Raw genomic sequence first — 26,772 nt, forward strand, 5'->3', positions numbered from 1 at the left:
CAGGGCCATCCCCCAGGGCACCTCAGGAGGCAGAGGAAGCTGGCCCTGGAATGGGAGGAACATGCTCCAGAGAGGATCTGAGGTCAGCCGTGGCCACAACCCTTACCCACCCTGCCTGAGGTCAGCCAAAACATTAGCAGGGAGGGAGGCACACCCACCTCCCACCAAATCCAGACCACGACAGGCACAGGCAGCCAGAGGCCCCAGGGCAGTGGGAGCAGAACCTCAGGGCCATCAGGGAAGAGAGGAGGCCCTGGTGGTTGTCTAGCATGTGACAGACTGGGGCCAGCAGGGAGTGCCCATCACTGCTGCCCTTTCGGGCTTCAGAAGCTGAGGTCCCACCTCCCCAGGGGTGGTGACTGCGTGGTGACAGATGGGAGGGGCCGTCCTCTCCACCCCACCCACACGCTGACCTGTCCAGTACACCAGGCCCTCGACAGGACTGCAGGGGGGCAGCCTTGGGCAAGGTCACCTCACTTCCCAGAGCACCTCCGAGTCCCACCACTGCCCCCTGCAGTAACGAGTAACTGGAAAGACTCCCTCAACTGCGGGGAGCTGACCCACTCAGATGGACCAGGTGTCTGCTGCTGGGGGCTGTGACAGGAGTCTTCATCTGCACAGCCCCACAATGACCAAAGAAGGCGCCCAGCAGGAGGGCCAGCGTGGAACATCCCGCAGGATGGAACGAGCCCCAGAGGACGAGCGTGGCCGTGAGCGGCACCTGCAGGTCCTGATGGGAGCGCGTCCCTCCACCCTCCCAGGACAGCCGGCAGGTGTGCTTTCCAGAGGCCGGCGGTCTCCACCTCAGGCTCCCAGTCCACAGAACAGGAGCACACTGCCCCAGGGAGCAGGACAAACTGACTCCCACCGGCAGCTGCCTCTAGCCCCACTGAATCAGACACACTGTTAACCCCCACGCCCAGGCAGGAGAGCAACTCCACAGTAACTGTTCTGTAAATAGAAACGTGACGACGCTTTCTTCAACACTAGTCACATGACAAATGCTAATTTTACTACTAGTTGTTATCTTGAAATAATCATGAATAGGACAAGGACCCAATAATCAGATGCCTGGCATCTGCTGCCTCGGTAGCGCCTGACTCAGAGCTGGAGCCAGCGTCAGGGAGGGCGCTGTGAGAAGGCTTGGGGACCAGCTCTGGCTGGGACTGAAGAGAGAGGAGGAAGTGCAGCCAGCGTGTCAGTGACCCAGAAGCACCCGCAACCCTGGCCAGAAACACCGTGGGCCACACTCTGGACAGTCTGGTCCCCAAGACTCACACAGCACCATGAAGGTGCACAGCACTCTTGTGCCTGCCTCTGCCTGCCACGCTCGGTCTGCATGCCCGACGGCACCAGGTCAGGGTGTGACGGTCCTGTGTGGGGATCAGGCCCCTCTGTGCTATGGCAGCTATGGCAGGACAGACCGAGGGGACAAGCTTTCCAGGTGTGAGACCACTGCAGTGTCCACCCTCTGGCCCGCCCTGGCTGAGGCTGTTAAAGAATCCAGTCTAACTGGCCAAGGCACAGGCACCTGAAGGAAAGGAGAGCTAACGGATTAAAGGGCAATTCAATAAAAGCAGTACTGTTTTAGAAAACAAGTGCACGTGTGCTTCTGCAGTTAGTAATACTGAGACTGGAGAGGAGAGCCAAAGTTTATCCTGCAAGCATCATTCACCCCCAAATGTCTGGGTGTAAAGTTCTGTTACTCTCTTGCCAGGGACTGAGTGTGAAACGGGGGTGGTTCTCCCAACGCACACTGCTGGTTCTCTGGATGTCCGTTTCTGTTTTAGGTCTAAATAAACCAAAGCGACTTGATATCTAAAAAGCAACACTCTTCACTCTCAGACATGGAGCTCTGAGTTACTCCTGCAAGTTGAGGACCAGAGTCAAACTGGTGGGACAGCCGCCTGCTGCGCCGTCAGCATCTAACTGTGTCCTGACCTAAAACCTTCTCTCAAGTCCTCTGCCTGGGACCCAGATCCTCTGTGGCTTGCACCTCCGCCCTGTTCTCGGGAAGCCTGCACTGGGTGTGAGATCCCGCCCAGATGTGGGACACCAGTGACAGATGGTCCGGGTCAGGAAGTACTTGTTGCTGAGAAGAGGGGGCCACAGGCTGGGAAAGTCCCACTGACACGTCCTGTTTTGTGCATAGATTCAAGGCCGCAAAACACTCCATTTTAACCCAAATCCCTGTGGAGTAACGCACCTGATTCTGGGGACAAAATCATGAATGAAGTAGTCAATATCCCTGACGACGCAGAAGCCAATGGCCACTCCCTCTGGATATGCTCAGTCCTCCCAGAGCAGGAAGCTCCCTACGAGACCTGGCCATTTGTAACAGAAACTCGCAAGACGTGCGACTCCCAGATGCCCCGGGAACCGGCAGCCCTTGGCTGACATTCAGCTTCATCAGAGAGGGGCTGGACACACATGCTCTTTACAGAGGACTGTTTCGTGGTGGTTGTTGTTGTTTTTTTAATGAAAAGAAGAGCAAAAAGCAAAATGGATCATGCATGTCAGCACAGCATGGCAAGAAGACCACCGTGAACATGCACCTTGGGGTGCCTGCAGGCTCTGGGCATCTGGCATGAAGTTCCCAGCTGCCGAGGCACCTCCAGGTTGGTGTGAGCCAGGGGCTGGGCTCCTGGGCTCCTGCCTCACCAGGAGCAGGCTCCATCCAGAGCCTTGGCCGTTCCCGTGACACACACACCGCTCTCTCCTCCCTGGAGTGGAGGTCAGCTATGTGGTCAGCACTAAATCCAAACCTTCTGCTTGGGAGGGGCTCTGGTGTTGAAGACAAATGCAGCAGCACCTCTCAGCAGGCATCTCAGCCAGCTCTTCTCCTTCCCTTTGATCCTATTAATGCAGCTGGCAAGAGGCACCAGCCTGCCACTGCACTGGGCACACAAAGGAAGCCTTCTCGGCAGGCTTTCCTCTCCATTGCTTGCATACAAAAACACAATTTTAATAACTGCAGGTCCCTAGATTCACTCATTCCCAAAGGAATACTGAAATCAGCAGCCCAGAGCTGTGTCCTTGCTGTAAGGAAGCAAGAACCAGCCAGAAGAGTTCTTGCATTACACATTGTCCTGGTGTCTGTGATTACTGAGATGACAGTTAATTGGAGACTGAACTTATCTTCTTGGAATCACAGCACTGAAGTGAGCCTGCTCCCCTCACCCTCCACGCACTTAGCAGGCTCCCTGGACGCAGTGACACTAGTCCCCACTGCCTCACTCCATCAAGAGATGAGAGTCTTACTTACAAAAGCAGAGCAACCCGGCTGGGAGAGGGCAAAGAAAAAAAAAAAAAACATGCTGCAAAGTACTGAGAGGAAAGCAGCTGTCAGATTACCAGTCCAGCGCTAACCAGCTTGTTACTGTCCACCAGGCGCCAGGCACTAGTGGAAGTAAGTACACCAAGGTACAGAAAGTGAGAAATGAGTCATCCCGACTTACCAAGGCAAGACTCCTGCTGCACCGTCTGCAGCATCCAAATGCAAAGAGCCGGAGGCTTCTTAGCAGACAGGGCTGTGCACTCAGAGGAAGCTCCAACCTCGCTGCAAAAGGAGGAGGCTGGGACGACCCAGTGTGTGTCCACGGCTCTGGTTAGTCACATCGTTGGCCAGGCTGCACAGAGCTCTGCAAAACAAGCACACTGCAGCACCGTGGCGGGCACAGGATAGCGATGCATGTCCCATATAGTCAAGCTTAACAGAAAACATGGATCTGGAGCTGGCTCCATGTGGAAGAGGGGGCTGCCTGGCACGGAGCGGAAAAGGCAGGCTCTTGGCTCGTAGCAGAATTAGCCATGGAGATGGACGTCCTGATCCGTGTGCAGTGTGAGCCCCCGGGACATCAATCGCAGACAGCAGGTGCTCTGTCTCCTGCTTTTTCAGAGAAATACCTATAATCTCATTTCACAAATGATCCTCCTTAGATGGAGCCGCCTATTGTGATGATATCATTTGCTCTAGTAGCCATAAATGGGCAACTTCCTAGGAGCGTCAGCATGCTGACGACAGCGCCTTTCATGAAAGCAAGTGGGCAGGGTGCTCACAGGGCTGTCCACAGCAGCAGTGCCTGCCGAGGTCCGAAAAGTTGCAGAGGAGAGAAAAGCCTTCCACTCCAATGGCTCCACAGGCCGAAGGGAGCGAGAGCCAACTCTCCCTGGGAAATGAGACTGCGGGGGGGCGGGGGCACACTGGGCTCTGCACACAGCCTTCCCTGCCACCGCTGGGCAGGCCCTGGGAGGACACAGCGTGGGAGCACTCTGTCCACACGAGGGTCTGCACCTCTTCACGACTGCTGTTCTCTGGTGTTCTCTGACTGCACCCTGAACCTGCACGTGCCTTGCACTGCTAGAGGTAGGATTTGGCAGGGCTGCACGCTGAGCGGGGGGATGCATGGAAGCAAAGGGGTCCCGTGCCCCACTTGTCACTTCCAGCAGAGCAGCTGTGTCCCAGGCACTCACAGCACAGCAACGAGCAGGCGTGTATTTACACACACACTTCAGCTCTTGTCTGTACAACAAAACCGGCACCGAAACCACGCGCAGAAGGAGGCTGCTGGGCTGGGCCACCGCGCAGGAAGCACGGAGGAATCCAGGCACCGGTTCAGGATCAAATCTGAAACCCCCTCAACTGATCCAGGGATGCAAGTGGCTCATGTGGAAAAGACAGCAGACCCCAGAGCGGCTCACTGCGGTAAGGCTGGTGGCATCAGAGGACATCAGGTTGCCAGCCAAGTCAGACTCGCGTGCCACTGGGGAAGGGGTCTCGAGGGTCCACGATGCTGTGGCTACATCAGATCTGCTCCTACCCCCACTTCAAGGAACTGCAGAGGTTGCCCTGTGTAGAGGGGACCACAGCCCCAAATTCACACACAGTGTGCAAAAGCCGACGTTGGTCATTCAAGCTCAGAATGCCAGAACTCAATGGAGCCCAGCATCTCTGCTTTCCCCAGATCTCCTTCCCCAACACATCAGGCTGCCTCAAGGAACGACCTTGTGCTTCACCTTAGAGATGCCGAAGTGGGGGTTGACCTGGGTGAGGACGTGCCCATTGCCACTGGGCAGGTCAAACGCACAGACTTTGCAGATGCCATTAATTAAGGATCTTGAGGACAGATCACGTTGGATTTAGAGCAAACCCCAAATCTAATGCCAGGATTTGGAGGAGGAGAGGAGACCAGGAAACATGATGCATCCACCAGCCCAGGAGTGCCAAGGACGGCCAGTGGCCACCAAACCCTGGAGAGAGGCACAGGACTGACTCCAGGGCAGGAGAGGCCAGCCCACGGAACCTGGTTGCACACTCAGGCCTCCAGGACAAGGGGAACTGTCTGAAGCCACCGAGTCTCCGGGGCTCTGTTATAGCAGCCCAGGAAACAGTCTCCCAGTCTGGCCCCAAGAATATTTTGTGACTGATGCCACAGAAGCTCTTCAAACCAGGGACTTGAGCTCCTGAGATCCTGCCCCCAAGCCACCCAGCCATCACCACTGTCTGCCTGTTGTCTGGCATCTCTACTGTCTTCCTGGCCTCCAGAGTGCACCAGCACCTCGGAATCTCAGCAGGGAACACGTGTGCCTCATGCAGAAGTACCAAGAACAGTGCATACTGGGAATGCAGAGTCCCCTGCCACCCCACCCTGGCTGCCCCAACAGCATCCCCTGTGTGCCAGCTCCTCTGATGCTGCTGCTTGCGACCCACATGCCCCAGGCCAGGGACCCACTCACCACACTAGCCTACCCACAGGTGGGCAGGAGCCTTGGGGACACAGCGGTGCCATCCATCCACAGCATACATTGACTTGCGCTGGGGCACAGGAGAAAGCGAATCAGATGCACAACTTGGGAGTGCATCCTGCACTTGGGAGGCTCACAGTGCAACAGAGGGAAAGAAGAGCCAGCCACAGTCAGGGTTCACCTCCAACTGGTGAGGCCGGCCCTGTCTTCACAGCAGGAGAAACTGAGGCACAGCTGAGCCATAAACCCACCGTTGGGCTCAGGAATGTAGCTCCAGACGCCGCACTCCTGACCCACCTGCCAAGCCTCACGAGGAGTGGTCAGCAGCACACAGGCAGCCAGGACCCTGTGACCGAGGCACGAGGGACCTTAGGGGCGAGATGATGAGCCTGAGCGGGATGGAGATGGCTGAGGGTCCTGCCTGGTGCCTCCAGCCAGGGTCTGAGCTCTCTGGGGGGTGTGTGCTGGCGGAACCCAGGAGCACTGGCCGGTACCGAAGCAGGAGTCCAGCCTGTGTCTTCTCACTCAGATTCTGCCTGAGGCTTGCTGCCAGGCCGGCCAGGGCCGGGGCTCGTGGATCACAGGTCCTCAGCTTCTGACACCTGCTCTTTCCTGGTCTTCAGAGGTAAGTACAGGTGGGTGTTTTGTCAGAGGGGTGAGGTGACTTGCCTGAAGTCAGATGGGGGCACATTTCTTATTTTCCAATCAATGCTCAGAGATGCTGTCCTCAAATACCACCTTAGAATTGGCCTATCGTCTCTCTGAGAAGTAACAGAACAACTCTGATTTAGGTCCCAGCCCCATGGAGAGTAAGTGCCCACTCAGCTGGTGACTGCACACTCGGGGGTTGCTGACCTGAAGGAGCCAGTCTGACCTCCAGATCGACTTCCCCTTATTGACGTGACCCACACTGCCGATCCGCCTTCTGTGGCTGGAGCCACTCAGGATTTAACTGTGATCAGGTGCATCTCAGAACTTGACACGTACGCCTCTTCGTCTCGGTCACAGACTGCTGTGGACACACTGCCCGCCTCAGATCCACGGCCAGGTGTGGGCTCCTCCGGGGATCAGCTTGTCCTCACAGCTCAGAGCCATGCTACCTTATGAAGCAGCCCCTAAGTCCCCAAAGGAGCAAAATAGCAAAAAACAAGAACTACTGCTAGCAAATCAGACCAAACACCCAAAGAAATCACGCTGTGAATGACACCAGGCCACTCTGCCAGGGGAGCATGGCAAAGCTACTGGACATCCGGCCCCCCATACCGCTGGGCTCCCTGAGCACTCTGGCCTCCTGGCCCAGGTCTGTGAGAGCCATCATGAAGGAAACCTGTGCCTGTGTTCCGTGCTGCTCCTGCCCCTGGTTCCCAGTCCAGAGGAAGGACTCACAGGTTGGCAAACAGGAGAACGAGAATGTCAGCCCATTTCTGTTTCTGCAGCCTCCAGCATCAAAGCCTCAACAAGTGCTTTGTCTTGCGACATGAAATTAAAGATCAGCCTCCTTTTGTTTTAACATGTCTTAACCCCTAGTGTTGGTATCAGTGAGCAGACACAATTCTCAAAGACCAAAGGCCATGATCTGCTTGTAAACAAATCCCACTCAGGGAAAATTGCACCAGAGACTCCCTTTTCGCCGGGTCCTGCTGACCTCCTGAAAGACATGCCCATGTTCAGAACAGAGATTCTGACCCTTCAGAAGTCGACGTGAGAAATCAAGACAGTGCAACCAGTGAATCACAGAGACAGTAAACAGCCCGAAGAATTCTTAGAGTAATGTGATTTATATCTGTACAGGAGATGAATAATTAGGTAATTAAAGACTTATGCCCTTGTTTCACAAAATAATAATTGTTGAGTAAAACTGCATGCACCATTTGAATCTTTGGACTAACATGAACTGTATGTAACCCAGATTGACCTGCATACAGTAGAGAGCATGCTGATGTCTCTGTTTCCTAACAGCCTGTTGATACAAATGGCCAGCTTTGACTGACCGTGACTCCTGCACACACCATGCGAGCGCCGTGGAGCCTGGCCTCAGCCCTCTTCTCTCATGGCCCGTTCCTGAGGTTGTAAAGAGAGAACTGGCAGGAGGACATTCCTGGTAGTACAGTGTGTACAGGGTGGGGTTGCCACCTCCAGGGTACCGACGGATCCAGCAGGCCACGGGTTCTCTGGGTCAGGTCTTTGCTAGCCCTGAGAACAAGTCTGTCTCTAGCTTCTCCCCAGGGGTCACTTTTATGATTCACTAGAAGATGAAGCTGGGAGGCTGAAGCAGGGATCTGTGTGGCTGAACCAGCCTCTGGTGCTCTGAATGTTCTGTGGACATGACCACATTTTCTCACTACAGTTGCTCTTACCTGGTGGTGAGTTCCCATTTCAGCTGAAAAACTCAGGTCTGTCAATTTGGTCAAGTCTGGAGCGATTAACTGGCCAGGCAGAATTCACACCCAGCTCCATCAGGTCCTGAGTGGGCACAGAGTGCAGCAGGTTCCGCAGGTGCTCCCACCACTCTCTCTTGGAGCCTGGCAGTGCCCCTCTTCTACTCAGCAGCTGGGGGCCATCGCCGTAGGGGACACAACCCTGCTTCAACAGTTGCCCAGCCACCAAGAGAACAAAGCCCGGCTCCTCTGGAATGCAGACTGGAACATGAGGAAGTCTTGCAGACCCAGAAATCAGGACATGAAGCAGGAGAGGACGGAGGACCAGGGAGTGTCCAGGGTGTGCACCCTGGTCCCCCACAAGGGAGCAGGCCAGGTGAGCAGAGGAAGACCCGCAGAGCCACGCACAGCCCGCGCAGGGCAGTGAACGAGTCCGTCCGAGGTGAGAGCGAAGAAAGGAGGCCCATTCCCTGGGGCAAGGGACATGACCCACACCCACCGCTGAGCCACCTTCTTGGCTTGAGCCATGGAGTCAACCTCAGAGCCATATGGAGAGATGCGCTGAATCAGGAGCATGGCTGCCAGCACCTGCGGGGTCCCTCGGGACTGCCCTGGGGAGTCAAGTGAGGGGCTGGCTGGGAGTGTTCCCCACTCCCCTCCCTCACTCCCTCCTGGCTGCCACAGTGGAGCTCACGCAGAGGACCTCATTCCACCTTCCCCACCCCTGGTCCGCACAGCCCAACAGGCACCAGCAAGTGCAGGTCCAAGGGCTTAGGTGCCGATTCTGGTGCTGCTGGGCAAGGCCCACTGAGGAAGGGCAGCCAGGGGGTGTCCAGTGTGTGCACACAGTCCGGCACTGAGAAAGAGGCCTGTGCCTTGGATTTCTGATGGAAAATATTTGTCAACAGGACTTTCAAATAAATAATCCATGTGCAAATCTCCCATAAGTAAGGAATTTAAGTACAAAAGTATGCTGACCCAAAGAGTCGGCAGGTTCTGTCCTGCCCAGGTCACTCATCCCACGGAGATCCAGACCCAGCTGGGGGCCTGCAGGGTGGAGCGTCCACTCACTGTCCTTCCGGCTTCAGTGAAGAGCAGAGGCCCATCTGCTGTCAGCACTTGGGGCAGAAGACTCTTGATGAACACATGTCTCTGTCTTCCCTAAGATCCACCCTTGGGCTCAGAACACAGGGTGAGAGCACCCATTATCACCTAAATATCTACTCCAGAGATGTGATTCTGACAAAATGCTTTCAGAAAGTAGATTTTCATGAGACTCTGAAACGTACATGGTAACATGAGCAAGTTTTGCTGAGCATGTGACCTCAACATTTGTTGCTATAGGAGCAAACTATATTTAACTTTTTGTGTGTGATTACAATTGAGTGAAAACTATTTTTGTGTGCCATTGGCTGAGAAGGCTGTTATTATTTTGTTCTCATGCTTTTTATAAAAACAAGTAAAAGCCTTAATGAAGACAATTGATAATGAAAAACCTTTCTAGGTAAGTTATGGTTTTTCCTTACATTTGGATGATTTGGGAGTAGTTTATTCTCAGTACCCAAAAGAGTTTTTAAATCTTGACCAATACAGCAGCACAAAGCTCACCTAATGCAAGACTGTAAATCCAGATGCTCCAGTAATTTTAAATTCTGCTGAGAAGAGCACTGACCTGTTTTACTTAGATTGGGCAGTCATCGCTGCTGGGAATACAGGAGGGGATAACAAATGCTATGCACCCTTTATTTCCTACGGACAAAGAATTCCATGGAAAATACACGTGCAGAGATGCAGCATGTTCTAATATGGAGTTAGACTACCTCGGTGGTGTTTTTTACTCCAAAATCTTGTTTACATGCGAGGAAAACAAATCTAAACGCCTTCTAGTAATAGCTAACTGTAAAGCTGACATATTTAAGCCGAGAGTAAACAAATATCAAGTCCTGTAATATCGACACTCAAGTTCTGACACAGCACTTTAAAATACTGAGTGTGCACATGGCTCGAACACACACGTGCTTCAACCAAGAAAAGGAAAACATGAGTGAATAAAGGCAGCTTCCGTGAGGCGCCTGGCGGCACACGCGCAGTACACTCTCAGCACCAGCCTGAGGGACAGCTCCCAGCGGGCCTTGGTGCCCTCGGAGGCTGACAAGGTCAGCACCACCTTTGTTGTACTCCCAGATTTCTTGGTGGAGAAAGCAGATGCATGTAAGTTCCTCAAAAGGATCCTCTTCGTCTTTTGGAAAACAACCCAATAGCAGTTGTGCCAAACTGACTACAGAACTAGTTTCCGCAAACAGGACAGGACTTTGTTCTGTGAGGAAGGCAGCTACAGTGGTGGCCCTTGAAGATCAGAAGGATTTTTTTGCAGCTTGCTAAACTGCTGTGGCTGCATGCTTGGTTACTATGGAAACAGTCTGCCAGCGCCAACCCGTCAGGAGGGAGACGGTGGGCCGTTGACAGATCCAGTAGTCTTCCCGTTTCCCAGTGCAGCTCGTGCTCCGGAGTTGCTCACAGTCTTCGTGTTTCCAAGACGCCCGTCGGTGTTTTTGCTGTGAGCCGTGGCAGCACTTCCCCTGCCCAGGTTGGGACATAACTAGTCTGCAGGGCCAGCTAGTCAGGACAGGTTTGGTGGGACAATGCTGGTCCCTCTGGATTCTCCCTCTGGGGCAGTGGGCCTTCACACGCCCTCTTTCCCAGTTGGTGAACTCATTAGTGTGGAACTGCAGGGCTCTGTGTCTCAGCCCACCCAAAGTTCCCAACCGTCTCACCAGGAAGACCCCTACAGATCGGGAACCCGAGGGGCTGAGGTGACAAGTAATGTGTCCACGGGGACATCAGGGAGAGAGAAGGCTCCACACTCAATGCCTGTGGCTTCAAAGCATCTGCTCTTCTGTCTGGATGCTTGTCACGAAAAATCGTGAACTCTAATATCACAAAACGCAAACGGGGTAATGCACAGGTCTGTATTCCCTTGTGTTTATAAATGCATACATAAATTATGAAGTGGAGGGGAGACCACGAAGTGACTATAATATAAAAAATGTCATTCCACAGAAAAATGTTACCTGGACAATGCAGTGGGCTGGAAGGAGAGAATAAAGTTGTGTTCTGATTACAAAAAAAAAAAAAAAAAAAAAAAAAAACAAGAAAAAAGAAATGTCAGCAAATTTATTAAGATCACAATTGCATTTCTCTTGATAATTAGTCTCATCTATTTGCCTAACCTGGTTATTACTTGGTTTTCTATACAGACAGGCATTTGGGGACAGATAATGAGTTTGGATATTGTGATTATGATTTAATTACAATCAGTTCCAGTCTCCTCACAGATCCTGCTGGTGCTGGGTACTTTGGTAGTCAATGTCTCAGAAATGCTCACACCTCTGTGGAACTGGTCTTCCAGGAGTATAAACAAGTCTGATGCACACGAGCAAGCCTGGGAAGTCCACTCTGTAGCCACCTGGTGGAATCATCCAAACTGTCGGGGCAGTTAGAAAAGGCTCAGCTAGGCCAGTGCCAGGCGGTCTGCTCCTGTGACGCCATCTTCTGCGCCCGATCTGCACGGCATCTACTCCCAAGGGTCACATTGTGGCCTGGTCTCTTCTGGGCCACAGCTAGACGTGTGCTGTCCATGTTCAAGTTACCTGCTATCCCCCTGCTCCTCCCTGGTCTCCCAGGTCAAGGCACTTAGCTGTGAACACCCACAGCACTTGTCATAGTGTCTATGCAAAATGAGCCCCTGATGTTTGTGGAAGGAAGAAAAGCAAGTAGATGAGGGACAGAGAGGTGAGGAAAGACAAGGAGAAGCAGGACCTCAGGTGCTGACACAGGAGAGGGTGGCAGGCCGGGAGGCCCGGGCTGGGGTCTCCCAGTGGGCTGTGGTGAGGAAGAAGAGGGCCTACCAAAGCCAGTTAGACTGCTGTAACTCTGGGTAGAGCAGAGACTTCTTCCTGGAAGCAGCTGCCCCCATCCTCTGGAGATCCAGCTCTCCAGCTTCTCTCCCATACCATAGATCCCCACAGGCAGGGCACGAGAACCCTGTGCCTCCCACCACAGGCCAACAGATAAGGTATGTGAGAACTGCTGATAGCACAGTAAGGTGGTGCAGCAAGAACATGCTCCAAGACACGGTACGCTCCATGAATAAGCTGGAAGCAGTGTTGAATCTCAAGAGGGGACTGTGTTGGAAACACCCCACCTGGGCACCCGTGCTGCAGAGCCAGAGCTTCACATAGGGAGGAACACATGACAGCCACATCTACATGTGGGAAATTTGGGCTGACTGTATGCAAGAACTGGTTCAAACCCAAGCACACCAACTGATCTCGTTCTCTGAAAAATGCACAAACTCTGGATGTATGCATCCACATTCTTTTGTGTATGTGCCAGCACTCACACACGTGTGTTCTGTGTCCATGCACATGTGTGTCTGCATCCCTGTCCAGCCTGAAGATAAATCCAGCAAACCACCTGCAGCAGCTCTTTTGGGTGGGATCTGGAGTAACAAAGTACCCTCTTTCTCTAAATGTCCCTTTATAAAGCAATTAAATACCCAGAAAGGAAAACAATAATTTTAAATTCACAGGTATAACGTAAAAGGGCAAGTTCTAGCTCTGCCAGGTATGACACCAGGTGTTTAGATAGAGACATCTGAAGAGGTCTTTGACCAGACACTGCTGATGGGGTGGGAGGGACCTGCCTGTACTTCTGAGAACTCCTTCACGCACTGCACTTACATTTGAGTAATTTAATGTAGGTGAAATGTAAAGTCCTCGGGCATAAAAAGGGAAATACCCAATAGTCTAAAGTATTATTGAGGGCGTCCTCCTCAGACCGCCCCCACAGTGGTTTCACGGGAATCTGCGCTCTGTGGGAAGGGTCCCCAGGCAGGCGCAGCTGTGCGGTCTCACCTCAGGGCCTTTCCCCATGTGCAGGAAGACTCGGCTCCAACTGTGACTCTGACAGTAAAATCATTGCTGTTTCCCTACCCTTTTGTCTATTCATGTAGTTTTAAATATAGTTGTGAAAACCACTTAGTCATATTTATAGGCACATTGAATTTTAAAGTTAGAGAGTCCCTCAGAGAATACCTAATGCAAACTACTCTTTTACAGAGAATAAAAGAGATGCAGGAGGGGGAGGATTTACACCAGGACCCTGGGCCTCAGCAGCAGAACTGGGCACCTGGCCCAGGGCTGCCAGGTGCACTTTGGTACCTCAAGCTGACGCCTCAGCTTATGCCCAAGTTCAAATTCTGCAGCCCAGGTAAAGACATCAGCTGCTCCTAACTGTTCTGACAGACAGGTCACTTCCAGGAGGACAGAGAGTGTCATCTGAGCTGATGGAGCCACCTGGGGAAGCAGGTGCCTTTTGCTTCTGGAGATGAGTGAGCAGAGGCCTGGGCTGCATGGCCTGTGGGCACAGGGGCCAGGTTTCCAGATCACCAGGTGCCCTCGGCAGGGAGGCCCTATGAGACACAGAAGCTCTACGGTCAGGTCTAGCTCGTCCAAGTCCCCTCCCTCTTCCCTCACTGACCTACACAGGCCCAGAGCTCCTGAGGCTGAGCATCCTTCTGTGACCTTGCAGGACGGAGGCCAAACCAGAGCCCAGCAGCGCTGCTCAGAACTGTGCATGCACTCTGTGCCTCTCCCAACTCATGGCAGTCCTATCACAGATGTTCTGGTGCAGATTAAGGATCTGAGGCTTTGGGAACTAACAACTTGACCAAAGTCATTGTCCAGCAGAATGGCACCCGGCTGGCCTCAGAACCTGGATACCTTAACAGAGGAGTATCACAATATCCACCCTGGCATGCCCCAGGGGCTCACATGTGCAAGCACAGAAGGAAGATGGACTGGGTCTCCTGACACAGCCATACGGGCCCACAGAGGAGAATTGAGAGCACAGAATACACTGTCCACATTAATTTTCAACAATTCACTGCTACAGCTGATGCCGATTTACCCCAATTCATGTTGAGACCTCATTGCAAACATGGTGTCATGATGTGGGGTGTCTGAAGGTGTGAGGCTGTGAGGCAGAGCCCCTACCAGTGGGACAGCCCAGAGAGCGGCATGGTCCCCCACCAGCGTGTAGCACTGAGGAGCACACTGCTGCAGCCCTGGCCATAAAACTCTGTGGCTCTCAGCTCCAAGGGCCAGAGGTTCTCAGGCCCAGTTCCTATAGTGCTCCACAGCAGCCTGCAGGAGCCAAGGCAGGCCAAGGTGCTCCAAGCAGAAATACCCCTCTCAACAAAAGGTTCTGGGAAAACAAAGTTGGGTCCCTCCTTCACAGCACACAACCCCCAGAATGGCCTGCAGGCCTGGATGTAAGCCCACAGCTGCAGAATGCCCAGAGCAAGCCCCACCGGTAAGAGGTGGCTTCTTAGACCTGGCACCAAACCACGAGGACAGAAACACAAACAGCCAGTCCCCCTTCACCAGGGTTCAGAAGGCTGAGGCTGCAAAGGCAGCCGGGGACACAGTGCGAAGATAAAGAAGAGCTAACACAGAGCAGAGGAGAGCACGGGAAACCCAACCAGCTGCGAGAGAGTCAGGCCAGACACTCAAACAACTCCTCACTTTCAATGGATAAGGACATGCACGCGCCAACGTCTCTCCAGAGGGGACACCCAGGTCAGAAAGCCCACAGGATGGTCGATTCAAGCAGCCATCACCAGACTCAGATCGGAGTGGTAACGAGATACCACCTCACCCTCCCGGGAGTGCTGATGAACAAGAAAGTGCAGCCTGAGGCACAGGTAGAGGGAGGGGAGCCGCGTCCCACTGCTGGACTGGAACCACCCAGCGCTGAGCCGTGAAACATGGTTCAGTGAGGCCCCAATGAGTGAGAGACACTGTGTGACCCAGCAGAGCCCAGTCCTCACCACGTACCCTGGGGAGCTGGGGACGTGCACACTTGTCTACTCGTGCTGGCATGCAGGTGCCCAGCGGCACTACCGATGACAGGTGAGAAGTTACGCACCGGCGTCCAGCCACTGAGGAATGAACAGGCAGAACACGGCCATGCAGAGTGAATGCTTTGGAAATAAGAAAGTCCTAGGAGATCCCAGATCATCGGCCCTGAACACCTCCCCCAGTGAAAAGAGCCAGACCGGAAGGCCCGACGGCTGTGTGGCTCCTCTCACAGGAACGCTCCCGCAGGCTGACCTGCCACTCAGAAGGCAGATCCTGCCAGCGCCTGGGCCGGGCGGAGGCACACCTGCTCCTGGGCTGCAGGGGTCTTTCTGGGGTAGAAGCAACGTCCTGGAGTCAGATAACAAAGATGGCTGCTGACCACTGAATTTCACACTCAAGAGCACTCTTCTCTACGAAGCAGCTCTCCAAAGTCACGCTGCCACTTGACTCAAGCAGGACCGACAACGCACACCAAGCTCAGAAACACTGTGTAGATTCACTGAGTGTTTGACAGACACCAGGCACCAACTCAGAGGCTGAGAGGAAACCAGGGAGGGTTTGAGGAAAACTCCACACTCAGCAGGAAACCGTATAAACCATGGACCCTGTTCCCCAAGCACTGGTCAGCAGGGATTTGAAGGGAGACAGCTGCAGCTGTACTCGTGAAAACAGCGTGAGGCTACTGTGCCCCGTGGTGCCCACAGTGGGGTGGGCTCACCCGCGGAGCACCAGGGCACTCTGCACCTCAGCATGTCTCTGGCTATGGGCAGGGGACACAGGCCAGGCCACAGGCATCCAGGACCACCCCCACCCGGCGCGGCTGCCCTCAACCTGCTCTAGCTACCTTTCCTGGCAGAGCAGGCTCAAGCCAGCCCACTCCCTGCAGGAGTACAGCCACATCTGTGCAATCACACCACAGCTGGGAAGGGGGCACACGACCGAGGTCACCTACTCAAGTCAGGAGATGCCACTCAGGCATACAGCGTGCCTTTGACAGAGAATCGCAAAGCGCACGCCTCTTATCGTACGGATTTCACTATGCTGAACTAGAGAGCTTTCAGAGCAGCGCAAACCAAGGCAGCAGGGAATGAAGGTAATTAAACTCACATTACTCTTCCAAAGTAGCGTCTCCTTTAGTGACAGCCTGGCTGTACTCTACCTGCCACTGATGTGCTGGTAAATGGGCAGCTCTTGCACTGACGGGCTGCCCTTCAGGATTTTTAAACAGAAAAATCTTCAGTGAAGTGGGATGGCACATTCCTGGCATTCCCTCACCACCCCTCCTGGAGGCCCCGCTGTGGCTGCATGGCGGGGAACAGGTCTTCTGTCCTGCAGCCACACCAGCCGTATGGTCTCTCCCGAGAGTCCAGGCACCTCACTCCCTTCTGGCAAGTACTCACTGATGCTTGCTGCCAGCCACACTCCCAGGTGCCAAGGCATAAGGCAAAACCCCATCCCCAAGAAGGGCCTGGGCAGAAGGGACCAGTGTGCAGGGCAGGGATGGTTCTGGGTTCGGTGTCAGTCGAGGGCAGGAGTCTCTGGGAGTGGTCAAGAGACCCCTGTTCAGCAGGCAGCCCCCCAGGGCCGTGTGCTTGCATGGGAGCACGACTGGCAGAGCAGACCTCAATCCCTGCATGTGAGGCAGGGCATGTTGGCAGCCACAAGTCATTAGTGAACATGAATACCCACCTAAATGTAAAGAAAATGAGTTTTGAAAAGAGATCTCAGTGTACCCTGCGCAGAGCTAAGCCCTGGGAGCACACGACTCATCAAACCCTCAGCAGCAGCCTGCAGGCTAGAGACAACCCGGTCCCCTCCACCAACTAGGAACCACTCCAGGGTCCCATCAAAGAGCTCATGAATGCCATTGGAAATGTGAGCCAGGGCTGGTGTCTGGGGCTCCAGCTCTGACAGCGTACCGCAGGGAATGGGCCAGCTTTGCTCCGGCCACCTCAGGGGAGAAGAGAGGGTACACAAGCCACCCTTCTGTCCTTCCCTGTGGTGTGCGTCTGCTGGGTGACAGCAGGGCCCTCGAGACTGTACCCCAGGGTGGCTCTGCCTGTCTGTGACTGAGATCTGGTCGAGCCCCTCATAGGCTGTGGGGACAGGCCATGACATGCCAGCCATACAGAAGCGCACACCTGCAAGGGCCCATATGATGCACACTACCCACATCTGTCGGGCTGACCTTCCACTCTATGGAAGGTCTTCTACCTGGAAGTTCTCACGGGACTGACAAGTCCCAGACAGGAGTGACACTGCATTTTAATTAAATTTGCAAATTCGAAAGGTGCACTAGATCCTCAAGTAGTCAGTTGTACTTTAAAACATGAACTCCTCGTGGTTTAATGAATTTATGATTTTTATTTTGACAGCATAAAATGCAACACAACTTACTGAACACCATTTATACAGTGCAGCTAACTTTCACTAATGATTCTGCGTCGGAAAGAGAACGAAAGCCCCGCCCAGGGGACCCAGGGATGTGGCCAGAAAGAGGAACAGTGGACCATGTGGGCCAAGTGGAGGACGGGATAGAACTGAGGGTGAGGAGGCCAGAGGCAGCACAGAGCCTGGCAGGGCAGAAGCTGTGGACTACATGGTGTCCTCTCAGGGGGAGGCAGAACGGTCACCTTGGCTCTGACAGGTGCCTGGGTGGCTGAGTCTTGGGAGCGAGACCCAGGGTCCAGGGGCTCAGCCTGCAGTAGGATGGGGAGCCAATGGGGAGTCTGGCCTGAGCAGCATGTGACTGTCATGCCTTGAAGGCCATCAGGACTGCTGGGTTAGAGTTGAGAAGGACAGGAGGGGAGCGGGATTCAGGCAGGAGGCACACTCAGACCTGGGTGGACTGGGGAGGCTGCCCAGACTCGGGATAGGCCTCACGTTAGGCCCAGGGGATGGTGGATGGAAAGACTTGGGCTCTGCAGCTCCCAGCTAGCTGCAGCTCGATGGCCAAGACCGGCTGGGCAGGGGGCACCCGACAGGGCTCGGGCCTTTCACAGGCCTGGTAGAAACTCAGGAGGAGATGGGCATGGGGTGTGGAGCTGGGGACCAGGCTGGCAGAGGGAAAATGCTGCGGCAGTTGTCCTGCACCCAGACTAAAGCCCTGAAGTGGAACGCGACTCACCAAGCAGGGAGCCAGAGAAGTGCCAGGGCTGAGCTCAGGTGGGCCAGAGCCCGGGGCTGACCGCAGAGGTGGCAGGGAAGGGGGGAGCCACAGAGCTCCTGGGGACTGCGGAGGAGTGTGCTTGCTCCCAGTGGTGCCAGCAGGACCTGGGGAGAAGTGGGTCTGCCACTGGGCTGAGCCACGTGCTGGTCCCCTTGGTCCTGAGTGCAGTGACCTGAAGTGGTGGGCAGGGCCTAAAGGGACCAGTGGAGAATGAGAGGCTGCAGTGAAGGAGGCAGAAACCCCTTCAAGAAGGCTAGAAGAGATGGGAGAGGAGCAGATGAGGGTCCCTGAGAGTCGTGGAGATGGAGGAGGGTCCCGCCACACAGAGTGCTGTGGTGGAGGGAGGGACCCAGTCACCCAGCAAAGGCAGGAATCAGGGTGTGGCCCTGCAAGAGCCAGGTGGTGGCCAAGTACAGGCTGGCCAGGACAGCTGCCCTCTAGGCACAGCACAGAGAGGCTGGGGACTTTGGTTTCCTCTTAGGTCACACCAGGCTCTGTGATGGAGACTACAGGGCTACTTGTAGGAGCGCCTATCCCCCAGCTAGCGGACAGTCCCAGTCTACAGACCTTCCCCAGCCTCCATCTGCAGGGAGCCAGCTGGTGCAGACACCCAGCAGAGCCTCCCCACAGTCTGGCTCCACTCACCCAGGTGCCCCGCCTGGCTTTCCCCTCACCGTTTCCGTGCTCAGCTGGTGCAGAACATGACTCCCCGTCTACGACTCTTCTGTTCTTATATCACTTTACAAGACAGGAAGTGATCTGGCAGAGATTCAAGGCCAGAAATTAAATCCAATGCAGCCCCTAAGATGTGAAGTGTGTGTCTGGAGCCTCTGAGGGACCCGCCTGAGATCTGCCTCAGAGCCCCTGCCCCACAAAAGGCAGCCTCACAGCCTGCAGCTTCCCTCTGTGCACCCCCCCCTCCCGGGTGCACAAGTGGTGAGCAGTATCCATGAGAAAGCCATGCTGCTGTTGCACACCAGGGGACGCCGACTTCCCCATTCCAAACTGGTCCCTGCCTCGGGACCAGTTTGGAATGAGCGGTCCCAGCATGCAGACCTGAGACCTCCCTGCACCTCTGCTTGGCAAGCAGGTCACGGCTCCATCTAGGGGACAGACACACCAACAGCTAGCTCTCAGGGCCTCTCAGGCTACCAGGACCCATCACACAAGCACTTTCTGGCCTGCAGAGACCGGTACCAAGCTCTTCCCCAGAACAGCAAGACAGGCAGAGCCCCACAGCACACCAGAGCGCCATCCAGGCCACCACCCTGCAGCGTGTTCTGATGGGCTCTCCCCTCCCGGATTCCTCACAGGAGAGTCACAGAATGGGCTGCATCTGAGGCTCATGGTGTGGAAAAGCACCGAGGTAGACTGAGGTCCTTCCCCCACTTCCCACGATTCCACTCCTGGTCGGCCACGACGGATCGCTGTGTTCACGTCGTAATTCTCACTTCTTTCTGGTTTTCAAGCCCATGGCCAAACAACGCAGCAAATATTTTAAAAGTGGAGACTCTCAGCACCCTGACAGCCCGACATGAGGTGAAACGGAAGCAGAGCCAGAGTTAAACGGGCCAGAGAGCCAGCAGGGTCTTCTGGGGCCTCTGCAGACCGGAGCCTGGCACGTCCCACTCTCCCTACAACCAGAGTCCTTGTTGAGCAAGGGAAGGGTGTGGCCATGGAACAGGGGCCGGGGCATCCTCAGCCAGGGCACTCCAGGATGCCGGGCAATGCCCAACAGGTGTGCGCAGCCACTGCCTGCACACCTACATCAGGGGTCAGCCTGTCCAGGCTCCACTGGGTCATCCTGGCCTCCAAACTGGGAAACTGCTGCCTCAGGCAGACCCTTGGATCCTATGTAGAAATGCACAAGGCCTGGCCCCACCTGGATCTGCATCAGAAACCCCAGCACAGGGGTGCCCGGATGAGCTCACCTGGGATCCAAAGCACAGTATCGCTGGAGAATCAGAGGCCCAGGGACAGGAGGACACCCAGGCCAGGACACTCCAAGGGCCCCGAGCGGCTGACAGGGCCAGGGCTGAACTTCTAGGACATGCATCTCCCTGCTGAGCTCCCTGTGTCCCTCCTGCTCTGTGTTCAGCGGTGTACACGCACTCCCGCTCTGTGGAGAGCCGTGTTCAGCGATGTACACGCACTCCCGCTCTGTGGAGAGCCAGCGTGTTCAGCGGTGTACACGCACTCCCGCTCTGCGGAGAGCCAGCGTGTTCAGCGGTGTACACGCACTCCCGCTCTGTGGAGAGCCGTGTTCAGCGGTGTACACGCACTCCCGCTCTGTGGAGAGCCAGCGTGTTCAGCGGTGTACACGCACTCCCGCTCTGTGGAGAGCCGTGTTCAGCAGTGTACACGCACTCCCGCTCTGTGGAGAGCCGTGTTCAGCAGTGTACACGCACTCCCGCTCTGTGGAGAGCCGTGTTCAGCGGTGTACACGCACTCCCGCTCTGTGGAGAGCCGTGTTCAGCGGTGTACACGCACTCCCGCTCTGTGGAGAGCCGTGTTCAGCGGTGTACACGCACTCCCGCTCTGTGGAGAGCCGTGTTCAGCGGTGTACACGCACTCCCGCTCTGTGGAGAGCCAGCGTGTTCAGCGGTGTACACGCACTCCCGCTCTGTGGAGAGCCGTGTTCAGCGGTGTACATGCACTCCCGGGACGTTCCAAGTGTCCTGCCTCAGACAGGCTGTGGCCGGCTTGGCCTCTTTTGTTCACACAACCAGGCCTCTGCTGGGCTCTGGGTGAGATAAAAGAAAGGCCCCGACAGGCAGCAAATCAGCCAGTATTGATGGGTGCTAGCCCCAGAGGCAGGCGACCAAGTCTGCTGAGGAGTGAGCTGTTCACTCTCATGTCCCCTCAGCACACCGTCCTTCCTTTCAGGTTGATGATGACCCCACCCCATGACCACCATGGATTCAGGGTCACCCTCCGTCTCAACTCAGGCACCCGGGTGGCCCAGGAGGAGCCGCGTCCTCTGCTCTGGGTCAGTGGTCCTCAGGGGATCACGAAGCTCTGTGGTGACCTGCACACAGCAGGACTCACTGAGGAGTCTCCATCCCTGAGTGAGGAGCAGGACCCGTGTGCAGCTGCAGTGACCCCCGGGTAGGATCCTGAGCTGGTTCTGAGGCCAGCATCAGGGTGAGGCTAGGCTACACTGATGTTCTTCTCCTTGCTTCCTCGTCCCGTAAACAATCAAGATGCCCACTTGTGATTACTAAGAAGCCAGACATGAGGGAGGGTTTTCAGACCTCAGGGCCATGGGCCACTTGTCATTTCTGCTATGGGCAGCTGAGCCGACCAGCAGAGACCTCAGCCCATGGTGTGACCAGCCACACCTGGTGTCTGTTGGCACCTGGGAGTGAGAATGACAGACAGAGGGTCAGGGAGAGAGGACAGAGTCAGAGATAGCCAGAGAGAAAGAAATGTCTGCGTCTGTCCATCAGCCCAGCCCCTGGCCCTCTGCTGGTGAAGGCTGCAGAACCGCACTGGGCCTCAGTGGCTCCACCTCCTACCATCAAGTGCTTGTCACCCAAGATCTCCGTGCATGTCCACGCACAGGGCCACAGCCCTCAGAACAGGCAGCAGCAGAGGAAGGCCTGGTAATGTCCCTTGTGACTTGCAGCCTCCTGACCATGCTTTCCTCATCTGATGCCCAGTTCTCAGGGCTGATGTTCCAGGGCCCAGGATGCTTCAGAAACACACATGAGTGAGGCCAGCTCTCACTCTCAGAAGTGAGTTGGGAACCCAAGAAAAGACAAGCACTTCCTGGGAAGCAGACAGACCGACCTGAATGTTCCCGAGGGTGCCTGGGCCCTCCAGGTCTGTCTGCCCTTTAGTCCACGACGGACCTGGAGGAAGCACGAAGAAAGCCAGAGTCCACTCAGCATGCAGAACCCAGGGTGCCCACTCTCTGAACCCTTCGAGGTCCATCTGCTCTTGATGCACAGATGCCCAAGATGGGCACATACAGCCCTTCAGGGAAGACACTCATGCAGACACCTGCTGACCTCGTGACTTGCAAGGGGCAGCACCTCTGTCAGACAGAAGCAGACAGACTGTGGGGATGCTGCCTTGCCTGCCCCAAACACTCCAAGTGCAGGAAACCCACTTTCCTACTCGCTCATCTACAGACACAGGTGAGGGACATCAGGCTGGCCACCCAGCCCTTAGTAACAGAGCTCACACAGGACCAGGAAAGACACAGTGGGCAGACTTAGAGGCTGGCAGGTGCAAAACTGACAAATCAACAAGTGTGGGAATTTCCAGACATGAAAATTTCACCCTGTGTGGACTTGTACCATAGTGGGCAACCATCTTCCAGGGAAAGAGGCTTAGATCTGGATCCAAGAGAGAACACAAATCTCCATCTCCATGACTGTCACCACAGCAGGTCACAATACACCAGGGCATGGGGCCTGAGACCTGGATCCAAGAGACTTAACACAAACTTGACCTCCATGAGCGTCTCCACAGCAGGTCACTGTGCACCAGGGCATGGAGACTGAGACCCTGGGCACCTTACAATACATACAACCCGTGTGCTTAGACCTGCCAATACCCACGAGGAAGGAGCCAGAGGTGGATGACTGTGGCCGTCAGTGAATTTATTTATAAGAAACCCTTCAAACATGATTTGGCTCACATACTAGAGAAATCTAAGAATCATCATAATTTTTTTCTATAAAATTAGTCTTGATGAAACATACTGATTTAACATTTCCTTCTTCTGCTTTAATTTTCCCTGTGAAGGGGATCAGAGATTTCTTTGCACTGGATATGATCTCAGAGAAAAATTCCCACTCAGCCTTCCTCCGTAAGAGGGCAGAAATCTCTCCCGCCCAAGCAGGCCTGTGCCGTCTGGCGGAGTTTCCCCGTGTGGGGCAGCCCCAGGCCTCCCTCAGCCGACACGGGCCACAGCACTGTCCTGCGAGGGTCATCTCCCTCCCGCGTCTGCGGCTTCAGAACAGGGAGCCTTCCTTGCACGCCTGGGTCCCTCCACAGAGAACACTTCCCATGCTCTCCATCCAGTGAGGTGCAGTGGACCACGGGGGACATGCAGGGTGGAACTGCTCAGCACCACGGGTCGGCTGCCAGCTACCCGGGGTCCCTGGTGCCGGGAGGTCCTGGGCCCATCAGAAGGAGCACAGTTATTCTGTGGAACTTTGGGAGGGGGTGTGGGTCTGCAGGGGCCGTGCCTGGCCTGGCCTTCTCTACAGCTGCCCTCAGGTGGAGCTGTGTTTTGACTCTTCCCTCCAGAAGGAAGGGAAGATCTGCATATGGCTCATGCCTTTAATCTAGGTTCATTAACAAAATGTTAACCTTGTTCCTTCTAAAAAGGCAAAGCACATCAGAGGAGTTGAAGATTAGAAACTCCTCAGGATGTGGGTTCCTCCCACGAAGCTTTCAGGACTCCAGACGCCCACTCTGCAGACCCTGGACTGACCCGCCATGGCCCTGCCCTCCCTTTCTGCCCACCCGACTCCTGGATGGCTCTGTGGCCTCCCCATGTCCTTCAGCCCCTGAACCCAGCTGCTGCCTGACACGTCACCCCTGCACACCCACGGCAAACGGGCCTTCTGCGGACATGTGCAGAACCCGCCATGTCTAATTCACAAACACGCTGAACTTCTAATGGGACATCTTCCCGTTTCCCATCCCTTGTTCATATCTTTCCTGGAAAATTATTTTCTTTAAAAATATTTAAAAACCTTAACTAAATTCTGAACACAGATACTTGGTAATTATCAATGTTAAAAAATAGTGGGGTGACTTCTAACTTTTTAAATATGATCCTCATGTGGATAATGTGTAAGCACATAATGCAGAGTGGTTCTAACAATTGGTAGAATGAGCATGCCTATAAAAACAGATGCCAGGATGTATTTGTTGGGAATCTGTTTAATATCACATGAAAGCATGTCATTACATTAGGGGTTATTTTCCCAAATATTTTACCTAAACCATAGAATAAATAGCGATGACTATAACACTGAATGTTGTACTTTACTTGAATAAAAATGAGTCTGATATAGCATTTATGTATGTTTAATTTTAGTTTTCAATATTTCCCATTCAAAATGACAAAACAAGTATCTAAACAGTAATCAACTTTTCTTCTATGAATTTACTCAATTTCCAGAGATGGAGATGGAGATTCATGCAGTGACACATTAAAAAAATTATCTTAATCAACGATGACCTGCAAAGAAACAGAAAAGAAAATCACTGGGAAAATTCCTAGCTTGGCCAGTGGTCAAGAGGTCAGAAGGGGCAGGTCAGAGCGCACTTACCGCCCGCCGTGGTGACCGCCCTGTGGGCACGTCCAGCAAACGGGCATCAGATCTGCAAAGCCAAACAGAACATTAGCTGTCAGTCAGAGCTGTCACGTGGCACAGCTGAAGTCCCGGGGCCACAGAGCAGAGGCCAAGTGCAGCCTGGCAGGGATAAGGTGAGCCCCACACTCAGGACCGGGGGGTAGAGGGCAAGGCCAGCGTTCCCACAGGAAGAAGCCAGACCCGGAGACACAGGGCACCAAGCCAGACTCTTGCCAGGGCTAGCTCTGTCCCAGCAAATTCACACTGTACTAGGGACAGCTTCCTTGCTGTCCTGCACCTGACTCAGGTGAGGTGAGATCCAGGTACGTAGGGCCACCCCATACAGCCCTGACTGACCCAGGGCAGCCCCTACTGAACTCACACAGCCCTGACTGACAAAGGCACCCTTGACGGACCCCACAGAGCTCCAACTGACCCCACAGAGCCTGCCTGATTCAAGCTGGCCCTGACTGATGGCACTTGGCCTGACTGACCCCATGAAGCCCTATTACCCCGAGGTGCCCTAATTAACCCCCTGTAGCCCCAGGTGACCTGATGTGGCCTGACTGACCCAACATAGCCTGACTGGCCTGTCTTGTGCCTCCTGCCTAGACACCACTGTCACCAAGGCATTTCCTGGGCCTTTATTCCTGGATGCCTCGACCATGAAGGGACAGTGTGCTGCCCTTTGGGGACTCTCTGCCCCGTGGGACCCTACAGGGCTCTTTCCCAGTGGCTCCTTGGCACATAGGGCTTTCCCCTGAGGCCAGGGCATGAGTCCAAAGCTGGAACCTGAGGGCTGACCCCTAAGAACTCAGGGCTTGGAGCTGCCCGCACCCTAACCTCAGGGCCCCTGCCTAGAGCACCCAACAAAGCCCCCCACCCCCACCCCACCCTTCTAACAGTGTGAAGTAGGACAGATATGCCCCAGGGCTACATCCACACACCTGCTCTCTGCCTTTCCTGACTTATCAGCTATTTAGAAAGACCTCTTGTCATTAACTGTCACCGCACTCCCGCTGTCTGGGACACCTCTGCCCCTTGGAAAAGCGCCCGCAGCAAGGCTGCTGCTCTGCTGCCTGCCTCATGGGGCCTGGCGGGGCGCAGTCACAATGCAGACTGAGCAGCTGCGAAGCCCAGGCCAGCGGATCTGGACCACACCCGCCAGGGACCACCTGCCCTGCCTCTGGGCAAGAGAGAGGGCTGGCAGCAGAGCGGTGTCGGGATTACAGGGCTGCAGCTCCAAGTGGCTCAGGCTGCCACCTGTGACCATCCCAGGAGAACCCACATGGACAGAGACGCACAAGACAGAGAGATGGGCCCCAGGTACAACACAGAAGAACCAGCGCCGCATGAAGTATGTCGACGGCACCGGGCTAATACAAACCCTTCCCACTGCCCTAGAGCGCCAATCCAGGACTGTTCCCCACCTTCCCTCAAGACAGGACCAAAGCCTTGGGCCTGGACACAGGGTCAAGTCTGGGCTCCTGACAGCGGGGGCAGAGGACCCCCTCCCCCTCAGGTGTGCAGTCACCACAGACTCCTTCCCAGGGCAGCCACATCCTCCTCTCAAGGGCACAGGGTGACCTCTGTACCACCTGACAGGTGTCGGCGAATCCCTCCACTTTTGTTCAGAAGCTAGGTCTGGCTGTATTGCCCAGGCTGGCCTTGAACCCCCGGGCTCAAGTGGTGCTCCTGAGTAGACTCCCTCCTGGGTGGCAAACAAGCCCGCCATGTGTCCTTCCTCCTGTCAGGGTTCAGGAGGCCTGCTGCCTCTCTTTAGCTCAGCCTCAAACACTGCATGAGACAGTGGGGATTTCAGAGGCACCGCCTGCTGCAGAAAGAGGCAGAACCAGGCTTCAGAGCTGCTGGGGTGTCCAGAGTCTCCCACAGGGAGAAGTGGAACCCAATCCAGAGGCACCTGCAGAAGAGGTTTGAAAACACTCTCCTTGCTCTGCCCGTGGCACCTTGATAGAGGCATAAAGAGAAGAGGTGGCCCAGGGACACCCGTGGTGGAGGGAGAAGGAGAGGAGACAGACCACAGCCCGTGGCCATACTTGTTTCTCATAAAACTCAGGCATCCAGAGCTTTCACAGTGTTGGAAAGCAGCTCCTCACAAAAGTTAAAGTTTGAGCAGCTGCAGACAGAAAGACCAGGAACTGTCTGAAAATAGCAAGAAGGCGACATGGAATGGTAGCGTCACATCTCACTGCAGAGTGACATGTGATGAGGCTGTG

The sequence above is a fragment of the Urocitellus parryii genome, chromosome 14 (assembly GCF_045843805.1).
Source record: "Urocitellus parryii isolate mUroPar1 chromosome 14, mUroPar1.hap1, whole genome shotgun sequence".
Lineage (NCBI taxonomy): Eukaryota > Metazoa > Chordata > Mammalia > Rodentia > Sciuridae > Urocitellus > Urocitellus parryii.